At 40.4% G+C, this 14022-nt stretch overlaps 1 protein-coding gene and 1 pseudogene across 2 annotated transcripts in view; one reads left to right on the top strand and one right to left on the bottom strand.

The window, feature by feature from the left end:
• Positions 1-14022, top strand: part of CELF2 (CUGBP Elav-like family member 2) — a 931997-nt gene that overhangs the window by 55694 nt on the left and 862281 nt on the right. The window lies entirely within an intron of this gene.
• The window catches only part of LOC100341548 (rab GDP dissociation inhibitor beta-like), a 201749-nt pseudogene that overhangs the window by 65081 nt on the left and 122646 nt on the right, over positions 1-14022 (bottom strand).

The following is a 14022-nucleotide window of genomic DNA, read 5'->3' as shown; positions in this document are numbered from 1 at the left end:
CACACTGTCTTCCATAATGGCTTTACCAGTTTACATTTCCACCAACAGTGGATTAGGGAACCTTTTTTCCCACATCCTCACCAACATTTGTTTTTTGTTGATTTCTGTATACAAGCCATTCTAACAGGGCTGAAGTGAAACCTCATTGTGGTTTTACCTGCATTTCTCTGACAGCTAGTTATCCTGAGCATTTTTTCATGTGTCTGTTGCCATTTGTATTTCCTCTTTAGAAAAATGTCTGTTTAAGTCCTTTGCTCCTTTCTTAACTGGATTGTTTGTTTTGTTGTTGTTGAATTTCTTGACCTTTTTATATTTTCTGGCTATTATTCCTTTATCAGTAGCATAGTTTGCAAATAATTTCTCCCATTCTGTAGGTTGCTTCTTCATGTTCCTTTATAGTACAGAAGCTTCTCAATTTGATGTAATCCCATTGGTTGATTTTGGCTTTGATTGCCAGTTTCTCTGGAGTCTTTTCCAAGAATTCTCTTTCTATGCTGATGGTCTTGTAGGTTTTCCCCAATGTTCTCTAGTAATTTGTTGAGGTTGGGTCATAGATTTAGATCTTTAATCCATGTTGAGTGGATTTTGGTGAAAGGTGTCAGGTAGGGGTCTTGTTTCATGCTTCTGCATGTGGTGATCCAGTTTTCCCAGCACCATTTGTTGAAGACTGTCCTTGCTCCAGGGATTGATTTTAACTCCTTTGTCAAAGATAAGTTGGTTGTAGATGCTTAGATTGATTTCAGGTGTTTCTATTCTGTTCCATTGGTCTATCTATCTGTTTATGTACCAGTACCAGGCTCTTTTGATTATAATTGCCCCTGTAGTGGCGTGAAGTTGGACATCCTTAGGTCACTGGTTCAATTATAATTTCCCTGCAGTATGTTTTGTAATCTTGTATTGTGATGCCTCTGGCTTTGTTTTTGTTGTATAAGATTGCTTTAGCTATTCAGGATTTCCTATGTTTCTGTATGAATTTCAGCATCATTTTTACTATATCTGAGGAGAATGCCTTTTGGTATTTTTATTGGTATCAAATTGAATCTGTACATTGCTTTCAGTAGTATGGACATTTTGGTAATATTGATTCTTCTAATCCATGGACATGGAAGATTTTTCTATTTTTTGTATCTTCTATTTCTTTCTTTAATGTTTTATAATTCTCATCATAGAGATTTTTGAGATCCTTGGTTAAATTTATTCCAAGTTATTTGATTTTTTTTGGCAGCTATTATGAATGGGATTGATCTTAGAAGCTCTTTCCCAGCTGTGGAATTGTGTTTGTATACAAATGCTGTTGATTTTTGTGTATTGATTTTATATCCTGCTACATTTTCAAATTCTTCTATGAGTTCCAATAGTCTCTTAGTAGGGTCTTTTGGATCCCCTATGTATAGGATCATGTCATTTGCAAATTGGGATAGTTTGACTCCCCCCTCCCTATTTGTATCCCTTTGATTTTTTTTTTTTCTTGTCTAATGGCTCTGTATAAAACTTCCAGGACTATATTGAAAAGCAGTGGTCAGAGTAGGCACCCTTATCAGTTTTTATCCTTCAGTTTGAATGGATATCAGTCCCAAATCTCTGAGGGATTGCTTCCAACTTTTCCCCATTCAATAGGACTCTTGAGATGGGCTTGTCATAAATTTACTTGATTGTGTTGAGAATTGTCCCTGCTATTCCCAATTTGCTTAAGGTTTTCATCATGAAAGGGTGTTGTATTTTGTCAAATGCTTTCTCTGTGTCTATTGAGATAATCATATTGTTTTATCCTTCAGTTTGTTAATGTCATGTGTAACATTCATTGATTTGCAAATGTTGAACCATCCCTGCATACCAGGAATAAATCCTACTTGGGCCAAATTCTATGTACCTAAATAGTTCATAAGACAAGGGAGATTTTTGTCTGTTTTTGTTGTTGTTGTTTGTTTGTTTCTTTCATTTTGGTTTTTTCCTCATGAATTTATTTGACATATATAACACATGGAATTACCATTGCAAACCTGGTAATCAAAGGGTGATGTCAAAATCTGATCATCCTCACATCTAGTCCCTGATTCATTGAAAAAGTAGCATTTCCTTTTTGCTGATAGGATCAACTTACTGAGATCAGATTTCTTCCTTTTTTCTTCTTTCTTAAAGCTTTTTAAAGAGGCACGTATAGTCTACCAATGCATCAGGGCAGCTACTTTGGTCCAATTAAGTGAAATCTTCCCTGTTAATCCAGGATAAAGCGAGAGGAGAAAAGGAAACATGAACACAGAAATAAGAGTCCTATGGAAATCATCTTCATTTGACAGATTCAAGATGTTTTAGCAGAGCTTCTCATCTTATAAAGTTCAAGTTAAAGCAACTGTCCATGATGATAGTATTATTTCATCTAAAGGAGTTTCATAAATCTCTAAGTCATAAACTGTTGACCTTCTTTAAAGACATTTAATTGTTTAAAGTATGAACCCTCACATTCACTTTGCCAAGACTCCATCACATTGCACATTAGCTCCAAAGAAGGGACAGAAGCAATGTAAGTAAGCAACGCCTGGATCTCTTCTCTTGCCAGCAGTCTTTCTACCAGCCATCACCTGCACAAACACCCTGCAGCATTCCACTCCGATGTCTTGCTGACAGGTTCATTCATATTCTTTGCCAAGCACACAGAATTCCTGAGGGCATTAAAAGCTGTTATCCCTAAATCCTCAGGGTATATATGCAAATATAAAGTTCTTGATTTCAAATATTCTAGGAGGGATGGTGTAACTGGGAATATGGAAGATGGAGAGACAGATTGGCCCTAGAGTGTAGATTGTGGTACTAAATGATCCACTCATGACATTTGTTAGCAACGTTTGGCAAGTACTTAACCGACCTCCCGATGAGTGCTGTCCTGCTGCATCGGTATTCCTTTGGATATGAGGTCATGATCATTGAGCAGCATCTGTAGGTTCAGCAAAATCAAGATGAGGCAGAGATGAAGGATAATAAAAGGCATTGATCCCTGCAAAGTAGGAAGGAATTTACTTAAAGAGTATTAACCTGTGAAGTACTCATCTCAGAGAAGAGTGAGATCCAATGCTGGAAGCTTCATGGCCAGGAAAGCTTCTGGTTTGGGGGAGAGGGAAAGCTTTGAGTCCTGGCAAAGAGCAGGAGCATAAAGTGAGCCCTGGAGAAAGAAGGATGAGGTTATAGATTCATACATGGTGAGGATATGGTGTGACTAGAAATAGGGGGAAGGAGGTAGAGAGTGGGGAGGAGAGGGTGTGCATTAGCAACAGGGACGATTTAAGTCTACCCTCCAATACAGATTACTCAAACAGTATTTTTCACTTTATGTTTTTGTGTGGGAGCAAACTGTTGAAATCTTTACTTAATGTATGCTAAACTGATCTTCTGTATATAAAAAGAATCGAAAATGAATCTTGATGTGAATGAAAGGGGAGAGGGAGTGGGAAAGGGGAGGGTTGCGGGTGGGAGGGACATTATGGGGGGGAAGCCATTGTAATCCATAAGCTGTACTTTGGAAATTTATATTCATTAAATAAAAGTTAAAAATAAAAAAAGGAAATAAAAAAGGACTGAAGGAATCAAGAGCATGAGTGCTAATTCGTGGCACTTCAGTTGTGTCACCATGTACATGATTCAAATTAGTGCTCCCAAATCAATCTTACCCTTCATTTTGTTATCAGAAAAATTGGGATAACCTCTGTACGCCTTGCAAAGCACAGCTAGTTAACATTTATGACAAACAAGGAGTTATGTAACAGGTTACGTAAATGTGTAAAAAGCAATAAGGATCAAAATGTTGAAAGTAGATCCAAAATACAAAAGAAAAAAAAAAAAACAAAGACACCAAGCATGGTAGGAACCATTAAAGATGGAAGAAAGGCACTATGTAGCTGAAACCCTTTTTGAACTATCTGTAGGAATGCTGAATTCTACAATGGCATCTGATCACATTTTACAGACATTATACCAGGCTTTCACGATTGAGTCCCTGTGAATATATGTGATGAAGCTGGCATACACTAGCTGTGAACTCATGAACTCACACAATTATGATGAGTGGTAAAACAACAAGGACATCTCAAGTCCTCCCTCGGGGTCACATCATTTGTTGTTTTAATTGCTTTGCCTAAAGGTAATTTGTAAGCTGAAATCTCTTCTGCAGTTTTCAGACATAGACACTAATCTATAGTAGTTGAACATTTATATTTAATAATTATTTAAAAAAAAAAAAAACAGGATTCAATCTGGTAAGAGAAATCCAATGACCTTGAGGAAGCCAAAAGGATCATTTGAATTCAAAGAACCCTTTTTAGTCTGTGTCCCACTGTGCCAAACTAATACTCTATTATTATCACTGTTAACTTCACTGGAAACAAAGAAGGGGGAAAATGTAGCACAGAAAGAATTCATGACTCCTCAAGGTCATAGCACTAGACAGGCTAAGTTGGAAAGATCTGGAGCCAGAAACAGGATACTGTTGCCACCTAGCTATTTGAACTTCGATCACCTTACCAGTTCCCTCCTCCTCAAAAAATAGATGCCATCGTTCATGGATTCCAAAATGTATAGTTTTTTTTTTTTTTCATTGAACATCTCTGAAATAGGAAAGCACCCTAACAGTTGATGATGTAGTTCAACTGGCAGCCGTTTTTGTCTTGCTTAGTCATAAATGCAATAATGGTGTGTCTTAATATCCCAGGATCTTAGAGATCTGAAAGACAGTAATAAACCAGCTTTGATGAGAACATACGAGTAGGCAACAAAGGTTGAAGGATGCACATGTGGATTAACTGGAGAAATCATTCCAACCAACGAGGCTCATTCAGTGTCTTAAATCTGCGAAGTTAACAAAAAGTTAATGGGGAAAAAAAATCATACATCTTGGTCTGGCCCTAACTTTTAGAGTGCATGACTATGAAATCTGACTGCTTTAAAACACCCAAACAGGAGTAGGGGCTAGGCATTACTCAGTAAGTATAAACAAAACAATCAGAAGTTTCTTGGAGTGTATCTGAGAAATCTATTATTTAAATCTGAATTCCATATTAGCTTGTCATCTTGATATTTTTGACAAGTGCATGTAAGGATTTTTGACACTAAGGAAGTTTCCAATATACTTTTCCAATATAAAAAAATGTAAAATACATAAGTGTGTTTCTAAATTGCTACTGTTTATTTTAAGAAATAAAACATTCATCATCTTAAAACTCTGCACTTCGGTACACTGATTGCTATGTGCTAAGGGTGAGGGTAGCAGCAAATTATAGTCAATTCGGCAGCACAGATAAACTGCAGCTGTTTTTAGTTCTGTTTCTGCAACAGCCGTTGTGGAATTCAGAATTTACCAAGAGCAGGCTTTTCTCATTTTACTGGCAAAGGAATTGCTGGCTTAATTACCCTCGGGGGTCCTGTGTAAATTACGTCCATAGATCTGGAGAAAGAAGATGGCAGAAAATAAATATTCAGCATCATAAAAAATTGCAAAAATTACCTCGACTGTGTTTGAATTTTCCCTCTCCCCGCCCCTTGCCTCCTCTGAAATTGGGAAGAAAGACAGGCCCTCCTTCCCTCACCCTACAGAGTGAGTCCTGTAGTCTCAACCCAGACCCCTGCTTTCAGCCTGGTGTGTTCGTTCACCCTGGCCCAATAGGTCTGGCCTCAGCCGGCTGCCCTTACCATCTTCTCTGTTCCCCCACAGTCCAGCATTTCCACCCTTGGAGAGAATTCCATGATCTTCCACATCCCCCTCCCTCATGGCCGAATGTTAAAATGACTGGAAGAGAGACGTGAAAACAACAATGCCTGAATTAATTAATTTTTTTTTCCCGGGAAGCAAGGGTCAGTTGCATTTAAAAAAAAATCTGCCTTTTGTGGAGAGTCTATGCCATTTATCTCCTTTAGGCCTCTCACAATGGCTGCTGGCACAGGTAAACATCACCAGCAGTATGCGCAGTTCAGTGACTGTAGTTTAAGGAAGGTTGCACTCAGGTACCTGGGATCCTTGGCTGAGTAGGAACAGGCCTGACATGGTGACAGGCAGCATCAAGTTCCAACTACCCAGGCTGGCTGACCATGGAGTTCATGCTATCAACCAGTTTAACTCATGTTCGCCTTCCTGGCATGAGAATTCTGGGCATAAGGGAAGAAAGGAAAACACAGTAAGAAAAACAGGGAGGTTGTCAACCCTCCACCATGCTGACCCTGGTCAGATCACGTCCTATAATAAGAAATATGATATTTTGACATCTAAGTCTCTCCTGGAGTTCAGGCTGACACTCAGAGCCCGTATTTCACCTTTGAAGCTTGAATCCCTTAGTCAAGTGCATTGAAGACATCAGCCAGAGTTAATGTCAGGTTGTCTCATGCAATGAGCTCATTTTAGGGAATGATTTTGATTGGCAGCATTGAGCAGGTAGGTGAAGACCGGCATGATCACAGTGTGGTCTCTCTAGGTGCTGAGATGCTGCTGTAACTCTCAACAAGCGCTCTGAAGCTTTTCCAAAAGCAATCCCACTCTGGCAATTATGTGGGAGAGGTTTGCACTTTGCACAAAGAGCTAGCAATCCTGCTGAGGAATTATGCGGTTAATGTGCTAGAAAATCCTTTATAAAATGCCATTTCCTTTTCCGGCTTTCCAGCCTCCCACACCTGGGGTTTGCCAGTTTCTTGTATAAACACAATGGCCTCACAGGCACTGTTGGATTTCATTTCCATTGAAAAAGTCACAAACCGTGTCATAACCACCTACCATCTCCTTGAAACCCACCCACCTGTCTGGACAGCCTGAGAAGGCTTAGCATCTCCCTCACACTGCTACACAAGCAGGAACTGTCTCAGCAACAACACCTAGCTTCTACCACCGCCATCATGCGATGCATCCCCTGGTTGTGGCTGCTCAGTCTCTCTAATCCAGTTGGAACTGCTGTAAGCAGTTGTGGGAACATGATTCCTTTCTTAGGCTCGGCATTATACCTAAAAGCATCCTAGAACAAACACTGACTTTCTGCAGTCTTTCTGCACTTGTGACTGCGTTCTTTGTGTCTGAAACAGAAATGTCAATAAAGGGAATGCATATACCTGTTTCATCTTCCAGTGCTAAGGCCACTGTGTGACCCCGGAGAAGTGCTTAACCAGTCTGGGCTCTGGCTCCTCCTGGATAGGGGGGATGGGCTCTCTAAGTATACGATTCTATCATTCAGAATGCTACAGGAGTAGGAATTCTCTCTTAACATCTGAGGCTACAAAGTATTAAAAGACATAGTAAAATCCTGAGTTATGTACTAAGTACTGACGTGCAGAATCTAAAAGAAGCCAATGTCCACGCATTAAGATATTGGCACCAATTTTCTTCTTGTGCACAACAATTTGGACGCAGTACAGCAACACATGTTCCATATTCAGAACTGAAGGGGACATTTTTAAGTACTATCTTATTGGTAATCCAGGCTCCAAAGGTCCAGGGGAAGACAAGTTGAGTTAGAGGCAACCAAGTTTTTTTTTTCTTTTTTTTTTTTTTAAATCAATTTCTTCATGTTGATGGTTGATGAAAAGTACCTTGCCAGGAGGCAGCCACCAGAGGTGAGGGCGATACAGCTTTCCAAGTAGACAAAAATTGGATGAGTTGAGTTCAAAACGAGTTAGGAAGGAACTGCACCACAGCCAACTTTTGGGAAAAATAAGCAGAATGGGAGGAAGTCCATCAAAAAAGTAAAGTTTGGACACATAAGAGGACCTGAGGCTCGAGATGACTACCCATCCAAGGCAGCCTGGCATGGATTTTTGGGCAGCTTGGCCAAACAACCAGCTAGGTACAATATTTACCAAAACAGGATTTGCTAAAATGTCAGAAGAGGAGCTGGGAAAGTTATTTGGCTGTGGCAGCGGGGTAGTTCTTCATGGTCAGGAAGTGGAACCTGGGCTAATTTCTGGAAACAATGATAAGGATGCGTGTACACTTTAGATAAATCTTCCATGCAAATTACTATAGGCTGGTGTTAGCATACATTTTCAAAAGAATCCAGAGAGTAAATGAGTCAGAATTTTAGGAAAGAGGATGGCCCATGACATTTCTTTTGACAGTTTTTGGTATGCTGTGTATGATACGTCTGCATTATTATCATGTGAGATAACATTATAGAAGCTCTGGAATTTCACAAGTCAACAGCTAATTTGACTTCCTAGTGGTAGAAAATGAAAAGAAAAATAATCCTGACAGATGTATCCATGAAAGCAAAGTGCTGAAAATTAAAGAATGCCTGCAATGTTCCTGTCAGGTCCTATTCTCCTCAAGAAAGTCTTCTTATGTGTAAACAATTGCAGGTTGATTAAACACACACACACACACACACACACACACACACACACACATCTCCCACAAGCTGAAGTAGGCCAGATCACAAAGCTGGTCCTAGACCCATAGCCCAATAAGAATGGTGAGTGTGGAGTGTGACTCAGTTAAGGTTGCTTTCACTTGTGTTTACCACTAAGCCAGCCAACTATGAGACACGGGTGAGTAGGTGAGGCGCTTGGTCTCCCTGACTGTCCAAACACTTCCAGAGGTGGTTCCTAGAATCCAATACCCTGGTTATTCAAAAAGTTCCAGAGATGGTTTTACAACCCAATAGAAGTAAAGAATCCTTCTGTTTGGACAAGTCAGAACCTCTGGCTGGCTTCTGCATGGAACAAGGCTCAGCAGAGGAAGATACAAATGCCCTTGGGACCCCACCCCCTTATTACCACCCAAGGAAATCTGCACCATAGCTATTGACTTCAGTGTTCGCTTTTCGGTTTCACAATCGGGTCCACTAAATCTTTCAGTGTACCAGGCGGGGCAGTGGACTACGACAGAAGCATTAAACCCATTCCACATCATTTAAATGCTATGACAAGAGACTATATTCCAGAATATTTTGGCAAGCACTTGCTTAAAGATCTGTGGAAAAACCTGAAATTGCTACCAATTTTCATGGGAGCATGAAAGAGCTGATGCCAAAGAACCTGTTAGACCTGACACCTTGTCCAGTGCCCACAGAAGCCAATGAAGGATGCCACTGAATAGCCAAGGATATCAAAACCATGACCTGGCAAGCTGCCCAGCCTGCTGGGTAGGAATAGGTAGACTTTTCAGAAAATGCTGGAATAATTTTGCCTTTTTTTTTTTTTTTTTTTTTTGGCTAAGCACTGCATACCAGAGGAGCCAACTATTGCTATTCTCTCAGTGCCTAAGAGCATGTCCCCAAGCTTCCAGCCAGCTAGTGATTCTATGGAGAGCAAAACCCACGCTGAGCTTTAAGCTGCTAGGATGGAATGACATGCAAAGGGAAAATGAGGGCACACTGCTGAAGGCAAGGGTAAGAGAATAGGGCATGTGTAATATGGGAACAGCAGCCGGAAAGCCAAAGCACAATATGAGATGCAACTAGCGAGAGAAACAAAGGGCAGCCAGACAATATTTCACAAATACATTAGGAACAAGACAAAGGAGAATGTAGACCCGCTAATTAGTAGGGAGGGAAAACAAATAGCAGATGCATCAGAAAGCTTGAGCTTTTAATACCTATTATGCTCTAGGCTTCACAGAAATGGTTAGCTATCATCAGAAGCTGAATATAAACCACAGTAATGAGCACATGGGGAAAAAGGGGGAAGTTTAAATGGAAACCAAACAGATTAGTAACTACTTAGTCAAGCTGGATGGTTTCAAATCAGGACCTGACAAGAGTCACAGCACTATGGTAATGAACCAAGTTTATGAATTGCAAGTTCCTGCTAAAAAATTCTATTGAAGGAGTGGGAAGATTTCGGGCAGCTGAATCTGAGACAACTGCAGAATCAGCATTGAACAAGAGGAAATACAAGGTGGTTGGAAATACAATTGCTGACCCTCAGAGGAGGAGTCCAAGTGTCCCCCAGTCGTGGTGAGTTAGAGATGCAGAGTCATCACCCCAAATAAAAAGCAGGGGTAATAATGACCCAGCAAGGCTGCCACAGTGGGACAACAGCTGAGGAAGACGTCCTGGAAGTACCACATTCTAACACAGAGCTGCCATGTCTCACTACAAACACCAGGCACTTGACGAAGGAAGGTAAATTTGGAAGCTTCCAGTGGGCCTGAGAAGCTGAGTCAAGGTTCTGTGCCTTTAATTTTGAGATTAATAATAGTTAAATATCTAAATATGTTGATAGCTAAAATCATTTCTATATCTATGTCGTGTACTATGCTAAGTACTCTTTATGTATTTATAATTCAATTTTTTCAGTAATCAGCTAAGATGGGTGCCATTGTTATCTGTATTTTATCAACTCTTAACTTCCTTAGGCCTCACAGATTCTTTATGTGATTGATCTAAAGAGGTAAAGCCAGAATGGTGGATGGGAAAGGAAGAAGCCATATTTATCTGTTTATCTGCTAACCCTAAACAGCGAAATCTATGTAATCCCATTGATTGAGCAGCTACAGAAAAGGGCATAGCATTCGATTTATTATGATTCTGTTGTCAACAAGTAACCCCAAGGGATCTACCAAAGTGTCCATGCTACTTTTTTATTAAAGTCATAGCAGATAAGTTACTTTATCAGACAAAAATATGAAGCTCTGAATATTCATCACATCCTTCTCTAACTAGAAAAGAGTGAGGAGGGGACAAATGAGGGTAACTGGGCAATAAGGGTCCACCCAACAACAGTTGGTGGGAATGGTCACAGTTGGATCAGGGTCTCTCACAAGGTGGCAGCATCTTGGAAAGGTCACTTTTATCTGTGGCAGAGATGACACAAATGAGTATCTCCCTCACATTTGCCACACTAATTGTGAAATTTAATAAATGATCCCAGCAGTAGTTCTCATGAGGCCCCAAGGGTCCTTCTCTACACAAAATACAAGATTCTATTTCCAAAAAATATTTAGAAGAACCCTATGGAATAATTCTTCCTGGTATCAGGTTGTCTGGTAACAAGTCAACAGAACTCCCTGGCTTAAATTTTTTTAATTCATTTATTCAGCAAGCATTAGGAAATGTTGAGTTCAAACACACAAAATAGATCTCCCTACCTCATCACTTCACAGTCTTTGGCATGCCAATCAGAATTGTAATGAAAATGAATATCACAAAGAGCGTTTCCCAAACATAAGACTCATTGGAGCCATCTTCTCACAGAACACATGACATTCTATGGGACATTTGAACGTACATGTGTTTTAAGCACATTCCTCTTTTTTTAAGATTTTATTTATTTATTTGAAAGTCAGAGTTACACAGAGAGAGGAGAGGCAGAGAGAGATAGAGAGAGAGAGGTCTTTCATCTGTTGGTTCACTCCTCAATTGGCTGCAATTGAGGCCAAGAGCCAGGAGCTTTTTCCATGTCTCCCACGTGGGTGCAGGGGCCCAAGGACTTGGTCCATCTTCTACTGCTTTCCCAGGCCGTAGCTGAGAGCCGGATTGGAAGTGAAGTAGCCGGGACTCGAACCAGTGTCCATATGGGATGCTGGCACTGCAGGCCACAGCTTTACCTGCTATGCCACAGCGCCGGCCCCGCACATTCCACTTCAATATGAGAAGTTGCCATTAGCCATACTTACTCTGTTTCTTCTGTGGATGGGGATACCCTGGTGATCAGTCCTGGATTAAGTTTAGAATAAAGCCAAGCAAATAGAAAAAATACTCAATGTTAAGGTCCAAACCACAGTATTGGAGCTCCCTAAGTGTCCCCTGCAGATACTGAGGATGGATTCTAAGGTCTCCTGCAGAGTGTCTCATGCCTACTGTGGACAGCCAAATGAATCTGTCTTGGGAGAGATGAAACAGGAAGGACTTCACAGTTACCACTGACCTTACAGATAAATGTTGATTCCTACTGTTCAATTTCCCCTTTTGTATTCACTATTCTTCAGACCATTTAGTTTTAATGTAACCTATCGGGTTATAACATTCTTTAGTAATACACTGAAGGCTTGCTTCTCTCTCTCTGTCTGTCTCTCTCTCACACACACACACTCACTCTCTCTCTTTCTGTCTCCTGCTCTCTCTCCCTTACATATACACATACATTCACACACAGAGGCTCAAAGATACAAAAGAGATTTATTTACCACATTATTTCTTAGTCATTAGCATGTCAACCAGAAGTGTAATGAATATATTATCTGTAAGTAGAGATAAATATAATAGATAACATTTCCCAAATGTTCTAATGGAAATCATTAGAACCATTTTCTTACAGAACATGTGACACTCTGTAGAATGTTAAATATCCTTTAGGATAAATATACGTGTGTGTGTGTGTGTGTGTGTGTGTGTCTACAGACAGATGGATAGATAAATAGATCATCCTTTGGTGAATATCTGGGAACATTTTAGATACTAAAGCTATATGCATTTAAAATACTTCTAAGAGAAGGTTATTCTGTAAATGGTCTCTTATATCCATTATACTTCAACTTTTGTTGATGTAAGAGTTAAAATGTGGCTTGTCCCAAGAATTTTGAGGCATCTTGCTGCGGTGCTATATATACTTCACTACATGTTGCTGGGCAGCTTGTGAAATCTTATGAATTTAGTATAAAATCAACATAAGAGCTTCCCTTAGCTCCGACCACAAAACCTACCGTATCTTACACTCTAAATAAGAAGCTAATCCTCGAATACATCATGGGTACATCATGAGCCCACTGAAACTCCAGTCAACACTCATTCACTTAATAAATATTTGTTGAGCATAGTCTCCATTAACATTAGGCATGCAACAATATCAGCAAACAAAGCACAGTCTCCATCCACACAAAGCTGATAGCGTAGGCATGGTACCAGCAGTCAAGATGTGCAGGAGAGAGGTGACCCTTTAGCTCTGTAGCCAAGGAGTGGCCAATAATTTCTATTTAGTCATTTAAAGATTTAATACTTCTATCCTGTGGGTCACACAAAATAAGAGCATCCTGTTTCCATGAATGGAAATATCCAGTTTTCAGTTCAAGTCCTTCCGGCAGCCAAGTTTCTATAACCCCAAATTTTGAGAGATGAACTGGATTTGTTAATGGTTAAGGGAGATTCACAAATAGATGTTGTACACAGAGAAATATAATCTATGTGCTCATACTTAAAAAGGCTTAAGAAGTATGGGAATATTGAAATAATATAAAATGAAAGGAATACGAAAGAACTAGAATGGAAAGGAATAGTAGAGGCCATCAATAGACATTTTCTCCCAAGCTAAGTAGGTTTTGCAGAAGGCTCAGTTCATCACAGAAGTTTAAAAGGTTATGTTCCTTCTGGGTATATGCACAAGTGTACCATTTCTCTGTATGTATGTATATACATCTAAGGGAAAAATGATCTTCTAAGAAATTCAGAGATCTTAAGGCTACAGTCTAGCCCTATGTGGTATGAGCACAAGATGGACAGACTCCTGAATAAACGTCCAATCCTTATTACAGGATTGAAATCCTGGCGCTGTGGCCATTTTTATACTAGGACCACCTAAAACAACCAAATGCATAGAACGCTTGCCATGGCCTTAATATTACGTTGCTTCAAAGAACATTTTACTGTCAGAAATAACTCTTTAAGAATGAGTCTTTAGAAGAGATGGGATTTCTCTTGCTGATATCTGCAAGTGTGTGTGTGTGTGTGTGTGTAAGTTGTGTTTTTGTTTTTGTTTTTTCAGGCAGAGTGGACAGTGAGAGAGAGAGAGAGACAGAGAGAAAGGTCTTCTTTTGCCGTTGGTTCACCCTCCAATGGCTGCCGCGGCTGGTGCGCTGCGGCCAGCGCACCACGCTGATCCGATGGCAGGAGCCAGGTACTTCTCCTGGTCTCCCATGGGGTGCAGGGCCCAAGCACTTGGGCCATCCTCCACTGCACTCCCGGGCCACAGCAGAGAGCTGGCCTGGAAGAGAAAGAGGGGCAACCGGGACAGAATCCGGCGCCCCGACCGGGACTAGAACCCGGTGTGCTGGCGCCGCTAGGCGGAGGATTAGCCTAGGGAGCCGCGGTGCCGGCCTGTGTGTGTAAGTTTTAAACACTCTCTTGG

This window comes from Oryctolagus cuniculus, chromosome 13 (assembly GCF_964237555.1).
Source record: "Oryctolagus cuniculus chromosome 13, mOryCun1.1, whole genome shotgun sequence".
NCBI lineage: Eukaryota > Metazoa > Chordata > Mammalia > Lagomorpha > Leporidae > Oryctolagus > Oryctolagus cuniculus.
Note: the sequence above shows the minus strand (reverse complement) of the source record. Positions and strands in the feature narration are given on the sequence as shown.